This window comes from Bos taurus, chromosome 16 (assembly GCF_002263795.3).
Source record: "Bos taurus isolate L1 Dominette 01449 registration number 42190680 breed Hereford chromosome 16, ARS-UCD2.0, whole genome shotgun sequence".
Taxonomy (NCBI): Eukaryota; Metazoa; Chordata; class Mammalia; order Artiodactyla; family Bovidae; genus Bos; species Bos taurus.
The window spans coordinates 6,987,109-7,000,611 of record NC_037343.1 but is presented as its reverse complement, the minus strand read 5'-3'; the positions used below and the strand labels follow the sequence as shown (position 1 = coordinate 7,000,611).

Genomic DNA, 13,503 nt, shown 5'->3' with positions numbered 1-13,503 from the left:
CTGGTAGGCTGCAGTCCATGGGGTCCCTAAGAGTTGGACACAACTGAACAACTTCCCTTTCACTTTTCACTTTCATGCATTGGAAAAGGAAATGGCAACCCACTCCAGTGTTGTTGCCTGGAGAGCCCCAGGGACGGGGGAGCCTGGTGGGCTGCCGTCTATGGGGTCGCACAGAGTCAGACTCGACTGAAGTGACTTAGCAGCAGCAAGCCGGTGACCTGCGCACACTTGGACGAGGGTACCGCAGGGGGCGTCACGCCGGGGGCTCAGGCGCTCTTCCTGGTCCAGCACGCGACAACATCAGCGGACAGAAGGAGGCAAAGGGCAATGGAGACGGGGCAAGGCGGGCCAGGGAAGTGTGACGCACTAGGGTGCAGCCCCAGGGATCAGAGGACAGGACGATCGAGGCACCAGTGAAGTGCTGCCACGTAGGCCCACGTGGCATAGACACGGCAGAGGCATAGAACCGACAGTGGGGGTGGGGTGGCCGCTAGCTACTGCGAGGGGCCCGGAAGTCATTCTGAAGGACCCGGAAGCGAAGCTGCTTCTGCGTCAGGACACGGAATCTCACCGCAAGAAGCCTCCAGCGCAGGACGGTCCCCTGGCACCCAGGATGTCTATTGACCTTCCTGGCCCCCATGGAGCCCCCGTATCGGGGCTTGCGCCCACCACCGCCAACACCCAGAGCCACAACTGGCCCAGGAGAGCACTTTCCCGCCATGTACCGGTGCCTCCACGGCCCTCACATGCAACTTGCTGTGCCCAGCTTCCCCCCTCGGGGACCGAGGGCACTTCTGTGCCCGGAGACACCACCAGCCATGGAGGCCAGGGAAGGACACCACATGAGGCAAGACCGGTTAGGTCCTAAACAGGGTAAGGGGGCACTGGGCGGTCACCTGTGTGGGGTGGGCCGGGAGCGGGGAAAAGCTGGAAGTGACGGGGAAGAGCAACAAACACGCACAGGGAGGGCCGGGGGACAGGAGCACGTGCGCTGTCTGGTGATCAGAAAGACTGAGTCACGGCCGGCCACCTAGTTCAAGTAGGAATATTGCTATTTTTAAACAAAAACACGTCCACACCTGTTAAAGGATTTTGAGAGGCAGATTGGAACCACTCACCCTTGTATGTACTATCAGCTGACCGAGTAGAATGATTTGAATTTGTTTCATGAATATAAAGATATTTTGCTGCTTTGTTTTCCTAACGTATACTACAGATTCCACTCCAAATAGTAACAGAGATGAATTTCAGGTGTTTAATACATTCATCACCTTTTGGTAATTTTTTTTCTTTTTTGTTTTATTCATCCTGTTGAGTATGTAATGGGTCCTAATTTTCTTGAATACATATTTTTCCTGATGACTAATGATATTATGCAAGTAAGCTTTTGGGTCATCACGTTCTTTTGCCAATTTTTGTTGGGTTATTTGCCTTATTAGTTCATTAAACTTCTTTATAATTGGGACCATGAGTCTTTTCTTAGAATAATATATATTTCAAATAACTTTATTCATACTTTGTCCTGTGTATTTACTCAGAAAATGCATTTGGTAAGCAGAAGTTCTTATTCATAATACATTTCAGTTCCTTGTATTTTCCTGTGTAGTTATTACTTTTCAAATCCTGGATAAGAAAAAATTCCTACTCCAAGATTTTGAAAATGTTTCCTTATGCTTTATCTTCTAAGAGACAATTCTATTTTTATTTGCACTTATATCTAAAATCTATCTAGAATATATTTATGTGTTTAGTGTGAGGTTGCTGTTGTTGTTCAGTCACTAAGTCCAACTCTTTGTGACCCCATGGACTATAGCCCTCCAACCTCCTCTGTCCATGTAATTTTCCAGGCAAGAATACTGGAATGGGTTGCCATTTCCTCCTCCAAGGGATCTTCCCAACCCAGAAATAGAACCTGTGTCCCCTGTCTCCTGCTTGGCAGGTGGATCATTACCACTGAGCCACCTGGGAAGCCCTTAGTATGAGGTAGGTGGTTACATTATTATTATTTTTTATGTGTACTTATTTAAACAAACTCATTCAATTTCTTAAAAATAGTACAATTTCCTCTCACTTCACTGCAGTGGAGCATTTCTTACACATAACATAACTTTGTGAAGTATTAATGTATGTTTGTCTGGCTTCTGTTTTACTGGCCATTTTTTTTCTTCCTATTTTTACACTAATGCTTCACAATCTTATTTACCAATGGTTTATAAGAGCCTTGATATCTGGTGGTAAATGATGATGATACCAGCAATTGATGTACCGGGCTCCTCTGTCCCTGGGATTCTCCAGGCAAGAACACTGGAGTGGGTTGCCATTTCCTTCTCTAATGCATGAAAGTGAAAAGTGAAAGTGAAGTCGCTCAGTAGTGTCTGACTCTTAGCCACCCCATGGACTGCAACCTACTAGGCTCCTCCATCCATGGGATTTTCCAGGCAAGAGTCCTGGAGTGGGGTGCCATTGCCTTCTCCAAAAATTGTGTTTACTAATCTTTATAATAAAGAAACTACTTAATCAGATAGTTGTATTGACGGCTATGATGATGTATGTTAATATTTTGAAAAATATAATATTCTCTGAAAATGTATGTATGTATATACACTCTTGAGAGTCCCTTGAACTCTCAAGACCTTGAGAGCTCAAGGAGATCCAACTAATCCACCCTAAAAGAAATCAGTCCTGAATATTCTTTGGAAGGACTGATGCTGAGGCTGAAGCTCTAATACTTTGGCCACCTGATGCAGAGCACCAACTAATTGGAAAAGGCCCTGATATTGGGAAGGATGGAAAGCAGGAGGAGAAGGGGACAAAAGAGGATGAGATGGTAGGATGGCATCACTGACTCAATGGACGTGCGTTTGAGCAAGCTCCAGGAGTTGGTCATGGACAAGGAAGCCTCATGTGCTGCACTCCATGGGATTACAAGGAGTTAGACATGACAGATGGAGAAGACAATGGCACCCCACTCCAATACTCTTGCCTGGAAAATCCCATGGATGGAGGAGCCTGGTAGGCTGCAGTCCATGGGGTCGCTAAGAGTCTGACACAACTGAGCGATTTCACTTTCACTTTTCACTTTCATGCATTAGAGAAGGAAATGGCAACCCACTCCAGTGTTCTCGCCTGGAGAATCCCAGGGACCAGGAAGTCTGGTGGGCTGCCCTCTATGGGGTCGCACAGAGTCGGACACGACTGAAGCGACTAAATAGCAGTACCAGCAAACATGACAGAACAACTGAACTGAACTGATACATCAGTTCAGTTCAGTTCAGTCACTCAGTCGTATCTGACTCTTTGCGACCCCATGAACTGCAGCACGCTAGGCTTCCCTGTCCATCATCAACTGCCGGAGTTTACCCAAACTCATGTTCACTACACAGGCCTCTAGGGCTTCCCAGGTGGTTCAATGGTAAAGAATCAGCCTGCCAAGCAGGCTGACCCGCTTCAGTCTGTGGGTTGGGAAGATCCCTGGAGAAGGAAATGGCAACCCTCCTCAGTCTTCTTGCCTGGGAAATCTCATGGACATAGAAACCTAGGAGGCTATAGTTCATGGGATCACCAATGAGTTGGATATGACTTAATGACAAAACAAGGAACGGAAGGTTCCTCTAATCTCCACAAAAGAGGGAGAAGGGGTGGAAGAGAGATGGGAGGTAAGCAGGTTGACAGGAGTCTATCAAAGTTACAACTCATTCTCAGGGCCTTCTTTCCCAATCCAAACTGGAAATTTCAAGTCAAAGAACATTTGAAATTACATTATAATATTGCTACTCTCATGATTAGAATGGAGAACTTAAATTCAGATAGATGTGTTTTCTGCATTTCCAAGAAATTAGAGACTCTGAGTATGCCCACAGAAGACGTTCTTTGGCCCAAAATCTATAGTGTGATTCCAGAAGAGTACAGGGGATAAGTTTTGTGGTTGCTGCTGTGGTTTGCCACTGAATTACATTAATTTCTACTCTCCCAGTTCCGTGAAAAATAAACCATTGCCCTCCTCTAACCTAACCAAAGTAGACACCCTATTCCAGATTCCAGCTTTAAGGGTCTCTTTCCTGGAATCACTTCTGTAGCATATGGTTTCTATTTTGTCTCTTTTTATCCTTGATTAATTTTTCAAGAAAACAAATTATTATATACTTGGTCATATTCATTCTCATATAACTTAACATCCATGTAGTTGTGTCATTTTTCTTCTCATTACTCCTTCAAATATAAATTTAAATGTAAATATTTATGGGGTAACTCTTCTGAAGAGGAAAGTGTATGAGAAACATATATATATATATATATATATATATATATGTATATACACACACACATATACACACACAGATGTGTAAAGTGAAGTCACTCAGTCGTGTCCGACTCTTTGCAACCCTATGGAGTATAGCCTACCAGGTTTCACCGTCCATGGGATTTTCCAGGCAAGAATATAGGAGTGGGTTGCTATTTCCTTCTCCAGGAGATCTTCCCGACCCAGGCATTGAACCCAGGTCACCCGCATTGTAGGCAGAAGCTTTATCATCTAAGCCACCAGGGATAGACAGATGTGTATATTCATACACACAAATGTATGAATTCTCCCCTGATATTTGAAGGTGATCTAGTTGATAAAAATTTTGATCCTAGCATTCATTATTTTTTTGTGATTTTTTAAAAAAGTTTCATTGGAATGTGGTTGCTTTTCAATGCTGTGTTAGTTTCTAATGTATAGCAATGTGAATCAGCATACTTATACATACATCCCCTCCCTTTTGTACTTCCTTGTTATTCAGCTCATCACAGAGCATTAAGTAGAGTTCCCTGTGCTGTAACATTCTCACTAGTGATGCTTTAAAAATACATAAAATATTGCATTATATAATTACTGAGCAGTCTGATGGCTAGCTCAATCCTTGTCAGAGTCTCAGATGCAGTCCTTGGGAATATCAGCCTGTTGTGTAAATTTGTGGGTGGGGAAACAGTTGCAGGCAAGACCCTAACTTGTACATATCTTTGCTAGTTTATGTGCAAATGAGTGCCCAATTTAAAAGACAACTACATGATGTCATGAAACTGGTAAAGATCATTTTTGATTACTTCCATGTCCAGCTTCCCCAAAGGGCAATTCCATTCATGGGACTGTAGATACACTGAATTCATGGTGACTTAGAAGGAAAGGAAGGAGAAAGTTGAATGTCCACAGATGTGTCGTTAGTTTAAACCAATATTCATCTCTTTTGATAATGACCTGTGAACACATAGGCTAGGTGTCAAATCTTGTGAAAGAAAAAGATCACAATTATCCTGGGGAACCAGAGAGAAATAAGAGGTCAATGGAAGCATTCCACACTATTCTATTTAATGCATATTCAGTATTCACTGCAACACTGATGCTAATTTTTCCAACCTAAGAGATTCTTTTGTGAACATTTTTGTACTTAAGCCTTTATATAAGAGCAATTCTAGGGTATATACCTGGAAGTGGAGTTTTGGGATCATGTACAAGGGCATCTTAAACTTTCTCAGATATTAGCCAAATGTAATCTAAAGTACCGTAAAATATTTCTATTTATATGCCAGCAGTGTGTTAGAGTTTCCTTTATATTTTTATAAAAGAGTAATATTTTACACTATTTTAAATAAATATTAAATAGGTGTATAGTAGTATCATTGTCATTGTTGTTCAGTCGCTCAGTTGTGTCTGACTTTCTGCAGCCTCATGGACTGCAGCACGCCAGGCTTCCCTGTCCTTCACCATCTCCCGTAGCTTACTAAAACTCATGTCCATTGAGTTGCTGATACCATCCAACCATCTTGTCCTCTGTTGTCCCTTCTCTTCCTGCTTTCAAACTTTCCCAGGATCAGGGTCTTTTCTAAGGAGTCAGCTCTTCACATCATGTGGCCAAAGTATTGGAGCTTCAGCTTCAGCATCAGTCCTCCAATGAATATTCAGGACTGATTTCCTTTAGGATTGACTTACTTGATATTCTTGAAGTATTCTCCAATGCCACAGTTCAAAAACATCAATTCTTCATCACTCAGCCTTAAAAATTAGTATTTTAGACTATTTTAAATCCATATTATAGGTGGACAAGGGTATCATATAATCTTTTAATTTGAATATTCCTGATCATCAATGTGATTGATTATTCTTTTATTTGTTTTCTGACTATTTTGATTATTCTTCTGCAGATTACCTGCCAATCCAAATTTTGCATCAGTTATGCTCTTGGTCTTTTCCCTTTTTGTGTGTGCACATTTAATATGTATCTTTGAGACTAACATTGGTGATTTAGTTACATTGCATATTTGTCATAGTATTTAAGATCAATTTTTAAAAAATAAATTCTTTTCTTCTGTGTGTGTGTTTAGTCACTCAGTCGAGTCTGACTCTTTGTGACCCCATGGACTGTAGCCTGCCGGGGTTCTCTGTCTATGGGGATATTTTAGGCAAGAATACTGGAGTGGGTTGCCATGCCCTGCTCCAGGGGATCTTCCCAAACCAGGGATTGAACCCAGGTCTCCCACACTGCAGGCAGATTCTTTAGCATCTGAGCCACCAGGGAAGCCAGTGTTATTTTATATTTTAAATATATAGTATGTGGATTCCCCGTTTGTACTTCTCTCTTTTTGATTGGAATTATGTTTATTTTAGAGATTATTTAGGAAAAATAATTTCTATCAGTGATATTGTTACTGTACCACTTATCACCTTTATTTTTGCATGAGCACATTTTTGTTTTCAACTTCAGTGTTACTTCTGAGCATTTTAAAAGTGGCATCTTAATATTTTATGTGTTATATTATTATGATTTTTCATTTTCTGATCACTTTTTTCAAGTTTTTATATTCAGAATTTATAGAGAACTAACTTGGCATGTTTATTTAATTAATAAATCTTTTTATTCCTTAACACAATCTATCTATCTATCTATACGTATATATAACCTTGTGGCCATACCAAGTGGCATGTGGGATTTTAGTTACCCAACAAGAGATCTAACCTATGCCGCTTCAGTGGAAGCTGAGAGACCTAACCACTGGATCTCCAGGGAAATCCCTAACACCTGGCATGTTTTGAGTTTGCTTGTTTATTTAATTAATTTATTTTTAAAGAAGGATATTTGCTTTACAAAATTTGTTGGTTTCTGCCAAACATCAACATGAATTAGCCATAGGTATACATATATCCTTTCCCTCTTGAACCTCCCTCCCATCTCCCTCCCCAAACCACCCCTCTAGGTTGATACAGAGCCCATTTTTGAGTTCCCTGAGCCATACAGTAAATTGGCTATTTTGCATATGGTAATGTAAGTTTCCATGTTACTGTCTCAATACACATCCCACCCTCTCCCTCCTCCCTTCTCCCCATGTCCATAAGTCTGTTCTCTATGTCTGTGTCTCCATTGCTGCCCTGAAGATAATTTCATCAGTACCATCTTTCTAGATTCCATATATATGTGTTCAGTTCAGTTCAGTTCAGTCACTCAGCAGTGTCCGACTCTTTTCGACCCCATGAATTGCAGCTTGCCAGGCCTCCCTGTCTATACCAACTCCGGGAGTTCACTCATGTCCATCGAGTCGGTGATGTCATCCAGCCGTCTCATCCTCTGTGGTCCTTTTCTCCTCCTACCTCCAATCCCTCCCAGCATCAGAGTCTTTTCCAATGAGTCAGCTCTTCTCATGAGGTAGCCAAAGTACTGGAGTTTCAGCTTTAGCATCATTCCTTCTACAGAACACCCAGGACTGATCTCCTTTAGAATGGACTGGTTGGATCTCCTTGCAGTCCAAGGGACTGTCAAGAGTCGTCTCCAACACCACGGTTCAAAAGCATCAATTCTTCGGTGCTCAGCTTTCTTCACAGTCCAACTCTCACATCCATACATGACCACTAGAAAAACCATAGCCTTGACTAGACAGACCTTTGTTGGCAATGTAATGTCTCTGCTTTTGAATATGCTATCTAGGTTGGTCATAACTTTCCTTCCAAGGAGTAAGCGTCTTTTAAATTCATGGCTGCAGTCACCATCTGCAGTGATTTTGGAGCCCCGCAGAATAAAGTCTGACACTGTTTCCACTGTTTCCCCATTTATTTCCCATGAAGTGATGGGACCGGATGCCATGATCTTCGTTTTCTGAATGTTGAGCTTTAAGCCAACTTTTTCCCTCTCCTCTTTCACCTTCATCAAGAGGCATTTTAGTTCCTCTTCACTTTCTGCCATAAGGTTGATGTCATCTGCATATCTGAGGTTATTGATATTTCTTCCGGTAATTTTGATTCCAGCTTGTGCTTCTTCCAGCCCAGTGTTTCTCATGATGTACTGTGTATATAAGTTAAATAAGCAGGGTGACAATATACAGCCTTGACATACTCCTTTTCCTATTTGGAACCAGTCTGTTGTTCCATGTCCAGTTTTAACTGTGGCTTTCCTGACCTGCATATAGGTTTCTCAAGAGGCAAGTCAGGTGGTCTGGTATTCCCATCTCTTTCAGAATTTTCCACTGTTTATTGTGATCTACACAGAGTTAGGACACCATATTTATTTTTCTCTTTCTGACTTGCTTCACTCTGTAATAGGCTCTAGGTTTATTCACCTCATTAGAAAGGACTCAAGTGTTCCTTTTATGACAGAATAATCTTCCATTGTGTATATGTACCACAGCTTCTTTATCTGTTCATCTGTCCATAGACATCTAGATTGCTTCCATGTTGTAGCTATTATAAATAGTACTGTAATGAACAGTAAGGTACATGTGTCTTTTTCAATTTCTCTAACCTGGCATGTTTTTAATAAGCTTTATTTGTGGTAAATAATAACTATGAAATAATTAATAAAACGTATTCAGAGTTTGTTTCTTTTTACAATATTTTATATAAATATTGAAGCATAGTTAGAAAACATTTACCAGTAATTTCAAGAACTATAAAAGTATTATTAGGATTGAATCTAGATATCTGATCTAGTGTAGTTTAATTTCACTCTGTTTTATTCCATAGTTTATTACTCATTTAGGTATAAGTTATGCTTTCAGATGTAATTTTGAACATCATTTTCAGACTTATTTCAAAACTTTGAAATGTTGCTCTTTACAGATTAATTTTATCAGAAATCAGTGTTTAGCTGTCAACTTCATTGGGATTTTCAAGATTGCATTTCTTATTATTTTGTTTTAACTTTTGTTGAGAGTTCATTTTCAGCAAGAGCTTTTGGATTTTTTTTCTTTTCTTCTGTTTGGCATTTTGAAATTAATTAGCTCATAAGGAATTCCAGCCTTAAGACATGTTTGAGAGAGTGATTGCTAAGTCACACAGTCGTGTCCAACCCTTAGGGTCCCCATGAACTGTGCCCACCAGGCTGCTCTGTCCATGTAATTTTCCAGGCAAGAGTACTGGAGTGGGCTGACATTTCCTCTTCCAGGGGATCTTCCCAATCCAGGGAAATATGTGTAGTAGTATTTAATTATTTTCCCTTTTTTTATTCACTGATAGAAGTGGAAATACTGACTTGGAGTATTAAGTTAAACTGAGGCCCCCATAATCCTAACAATAACTTAGCATACCAACCAAGAAGGAGCAATACTCATGTGATAGACAAATTCCCTGTTCTTGGATTTATTTCATATATGAACCCAACTGTCCTTTTTAGCTTTCTTCATGTTTATAGTTGCTCTGATTTTAAATAAAAGGCAACATCAAAGCTAGAAATAACTTGCTGTACTGTGCCAGTTGTTTGGACTGAGTTTCAAAACTGTGTCAGAATCCAATAGAAAAAGCAATTTTCAATTATTAGAAATTAGTACAATATACCTTGACAATATAATAGGTAACCTAAACTGTATACAAAGGGTCATTCTATGTCATATTGCCTTCAAATTTATGATTTTGAGAAACCATCGAGAATTTTTATTCAGCATTAATTGCATTTTAATCTATGCTGATTTATTTATTCAGATTAGAAAATTTTATGTTTTCTAGTTTTGTGGATAACTTCTCAATAACATTGCTTGTGTAATCATATGTACTAGTACGTATAGTATATCAGCAACTTCATTTTTTAGTTTGAACTGTTTCTATTACATATACTTTATTTCTTTTTTTCTTTTGGAAAAGTTACAGTGACATAAACATTAATTTACTTAAATATACAAAATGTGTTTTAGGAACCAGAAAACTGGTGCCTCTCACTTTGGCCTATACAGACAGGATTGGAGATTGAAATGCTATGAGGAACTGATATTCTTTGGGAAGATTCAGCTTCAGCTTTTATCTATCATTAGTGTTTATGTGATAAGTGTATTCAGCTATTCATGAGTTCTGATGTTTGTTCCACAGTAAGAACTACCTAGTCAAATACCTTACCTTTATGACTAAGAAAAACAAGGATCAGATTTGTGACATTTGTTACAAGCTGTCACAAGTTGGAATGCATTCTTAAGATGATAAACATTTATAAGTAAATGGATGCAGTTCTTTGACATTAAGCATTGTAAGATTGTACACTTAAGCTTAAACTGTAAAACTCCCTGCCTTAACAGTTAAAAAGTATATTCAAGTTTAAGAACTGTGTTATAATGTTAACCTAATTATTTCTTACATAATACAGTAGCCTGTAGTTGGATTACTTCCATCAGATAATTCAGTTTTAAGAAAACATAATTTAGCAACGGACTGGAATATATAATGGCTGCTTGTACATACTGTTCTGCTTGAGTGCATGCTGTATGTTTGATTGTGACACCAAGGACTGCAGCCCTCCAGGCTCCTCTGTCCGTGGAAGTTTCCAGCAAGAATACTGAAGTGAGTTACCACTTCCTCCTCCAGGGGATCTTCCTGACCTAGGGATCAAACCCAATTCTCCTGTGTCTCTTGCATTGGCAGGCAGATTCTTTACCACTGACCCACCTGAGAACTTCATTCATTACTTGCAACAGTGCTGATCTACGCAAAACAAATTACACACCCTCATTATCCTAAACTGATGTCAGCCATGACGTCACCGGAATAACAACGTTTAACTTTCTTAGGGAAATTAGGTGTGACAGCAATGCAGATTTCCCTTACCAAGCAATAAATAATAGCTTGTTTTATTTTGGTTAGATTGTGTGACTTCAAAAACAAAAGTTAAAAATATTCCACAAAATGATTATTTTCTACATTATATAGATGTTCTGAAATAAAAGTTTTAGTCAGTACTTTTTATGCATATCAGAAGATGGAATGTAAACAAAATTTCCACTTGAAGCTGGAAGATTAACTATATTAATTTCGATCCACAAAATTTGTTATCTAAGGGTGAATGAGTGTTATCCAATTTTTATGTTTCTTTCTATAAAAATGAGATTTCTTGTTTTAAAATCGTCTGCTCTTGGATACGTGCCTTACTCCTTTTCATAGAATTAATGTGGTTTGCATCATTTCTCAGACAGGACTCTTGGTGTCTCTTTCTTTCATCTGGACTGGTGTGAGTCCTGACCTTCTGTAAGGTCTGTATAGACACAGGACTCTTATAGAAAAGTACACTAGGTAGCTCTGTAGAGAAAAACAAGTGATGTTCTTTCTGTTCTTCTTGGTCACATTTCTGTCTTATATCAGAAAGTTTGGGTTCATATTTGATCAAAAGAAGTGATATTTATTATGTCTTATCAGTTATTTTATTTTTTACTATAAAAGTACACTTAATTATACTTAACAAAGTTACTTGCTCACCTGTTTTCTGTATTGAAATCTAATTCTGTAATTTCTTTTGTATATTTTCCCTTGTGTACAGGAATAATAATAATTACATTTACACTCATTAGATGTAGCAACTAGTTTAAACACACACACATAATTTATTCTTCACAACAGTTTTATGAAATAGATGTTATTATGTCTCAGACTAGGAAGACAAGATAGGAAAAGGATGACTAACCACTCCTAGGATACAGACCAAGTAAAAGGTAAACTAAAGATTCATACTCAAACAGCCTAATTTCAGAGTTCATATCTTTTAAAATTTGTTTTGTATATCACATAGCATTTTTACTAATTTCTTCATTAAAACTATATAGAACATAAAACAAAGTAATTGTTCCAAACAACTGACGGTGTACTTCAGTTCAGTTCATTCGCTCAGTCATGTCTGACTCTTTGTGACCCCATCGACTGCAGCTTGCCAGGCTTCCCTGTCCATCACCACCTCCCAGAGCTTGCTCAAGCTCATGTCCATCGGGTCGGTGATGGCAGTGGCACTGAACAACCTCTCTATCTGCCAGTAATGCTTCTAGCTCCATTAGATCTGCTGACCCATGGGACTTAAGTGGCAGAGCAGTTGCAGCTGGTGCCCCTGGGCTTCCAGTCTACTGCAGTCTTCCTGTCTGACTGCTGCCTGTAGACATTAAGCTTCAGCTCGGTGTTGAATTTCTCTGACTCTTAATAAATATTGCTTGTACATGTGAGTAGAAATAGGATGTTTAAATTACTTTGCATCTTATTATTATTCATTTTCCTATTCCTGTTCATCATGAGGCAAGATATTCTGACCTACCAAAGTACAAAGTCAGGAATGTGTGACAGTGCTCCACTATCAAATGGAAGTGGGGATGAAGGAGACAGGGCCTGAGCAGGGATGAGAGAAAAGTAGCTTGTGTGAAGGAAGTAGTTCACATGTCCATGGCTCCAACTCATATATCACGTTCCTGAGCCCAGTAAAGACAGTACTGTGGGATATAAAGAGACCACCCAAAGCTGACAGCTGTGACCATCTAGTTTCTGTCTTGGGGTACCTCTAAAGGACAGGGCTGAATGGAGACTCGACCAGGAGACTTGTAACAGAGCACAGCCAAGAGCAGACCTCAGCACAGCCATACCTGTGAGCTATTACTCTGCACCCTGTTACCAGGCAACAAGTCCTGTTCAGCCATTTGCAATGGGCTCCTCCCCCCAAGGAAGCAACTGTCAGTGAGTGATAGTTAGTGGGGACATTCAGGCAAGGTCAGTGGAGCAGGGGTCGTCAGGTGGACAGTGAGGTAAGAGTCAATCTCGGCCTTCCCCCCAGGGTGCTCCAGTTCATCCAGCCACAGACCAGCAGTGATCTGGGGGCCCAAGGGACATGTGGGGGGCTGTGTCCTGCTGACCTCCAGAGCCCTCACTGTGGCCCCTACTGCCGGGCCCAGGCCTTGAGGAGCCAGTGACCCTCTCCCCGCCTCTGCCACATCCTGGCAGCACAGTCTGCCTGGGATGCCATCTGCAAGACCTGCTCCCACACCCCCCACCACATGGCCGGCCTGAGGAGCCTGAGGACCAGTTGCGTTTGGCACCCGGCTCCCTCAGCGATGACAGCTGAGGAGGGTCTGAGGGCCCAGCCCTGAGGGTGCTGCCAGCTGAGCTCTGACTCTTCCAGGACTGGACCCTGGAGGGTAAGTCGTGCCTCAGGACCTGCCCTTTCTTGTCAGAACAGAGACTACCACTCATGAGATAATTTATGGGAACAGTTACCTGACCATGACCTGGTCCCCAGATCTAGAGCTCTGACA

The 13,503-nt window shown here is 40.6% G+C and overlaps 1 long non-coding RNA gene across 1 annotated transcript in view; it reads left to right on the top strand.

Moving 5' to 3' along the window:
- Positions 1–93: 93 nt before the first annotated feature.
- The window catches only part of LOC132342440 (uncharacterized), a 30,169-nt gene continuing 16,759 nt past the window's right edge, over positions 94–13,503 (top strand). The window contains exons 1-2 of the long non-coding RNA XR_009490813.1: positions 94–873; positions 1,848–1,983. This is a non-coding gene — a long non-coding RNA (uncharacterized lncRNA). The remainder of the gene's footprint in view (positions 874–1,847; positions 1,984–13,503) is intronic.